Genomic DNA, 1,096 nt, shown 5'->3' with positions numbered 1-1,096 from the left:
CTGGAAATAACAAATGTTGGAGAGGCTGTGGGGAGATGGGAACTCTTTTGCACTGCTGGTGGGAATGCAAAATGATATAACCATTTTGGAAAATGATATGGAGCTTCCTTAGGAAGCTAGAAAAAGACATACCATTCGATCCAGCAATCCCACTCCTAGGAATATATCCTAGAGAATAAGAGCCATCACACAAATAGACATATGCACACCCATGTTCATGGCAGCATTGTTCACAATAGCAAAAAGATGGAAACAACCTAGATGCCCATCAACAGATGAATGGATAAACAAACTATGGTACAAACACACTATGGAGTACTACGCAACGATAAAGAACAATGATGAATCTGTGAAGCATCTCATAACATAGATGAAACTGGAGGACACTATGCTGAGTGAAATAAGTCAATCACAAAAGGACAAATATTGTATGAGACGTGTATTGTGAAAACTCATGAAAATGTTTGCATACAAAAAGTAATAATCTTTGTTGGTTATAAGGGATGGGAGGGGTGGTGAGGAAATACTAAATAGAGAATAGACAAGTTGAATCTTTGGTGAAGGGTGAGACAGTACACAGTACTGGGGAAGCCAGAACAACTTGTACAAAGAAAGGTCATGGAAACTCCATAGACACATCCAAACTCCCTGAGGGACTGAATTGCTGGGCGGATGGCTGTGGGGATCATGATCTCAGGGAACATCTGGCGCATGTGGCATAACATAGTTTGTAATGACAGTTTTCTACATTCTACCTTGGTGAGTAGCGTCTGGGGTCTTAAAAGCCTGTGAGCAGCCATCTAAGATATTCCACTAGTCTCACCCCTTCGGGAGCAAGGGAGAATGAAGAGAACAGAATGCAAGGAAAAGATTAGTTCAAAGGACTAATGGACCGCAGCTACCAAGGCCTCCATCAGACTGAGTCCAGTACAGCTAGCTGGTGCCTGGCTATTACCACTGACTCCTCTGACCGGGATCACAACAGAGGGTTCTGGACAGAGCTGGAGAAGGATGTAGAACAAAATTCTAACACACACAAAAACAAATTACTGAATTTACTGCCTTGAAAGAGACTGGAGAAACCCCGAGAGTATGT

The sequence above is a fragment of the Trichechus manatus genome, unplaced genomic scaffold (assembly GCF_000243295.1).
Source record: "Trichechus manatus latirostris isolate Lorelei unplaced genomic scaffold, TriManLat1.0 scaffold00003, whole genome shotgun sequence".
Lineage (NCBI taxonomy): Eukaryota > Metazoa > Chordata > Mammalia > Sirenia > Trichechidae > Trichechus > Trichechus manatus.
This window is presented reverse-complemented; position numbering follows the sequence as displayed.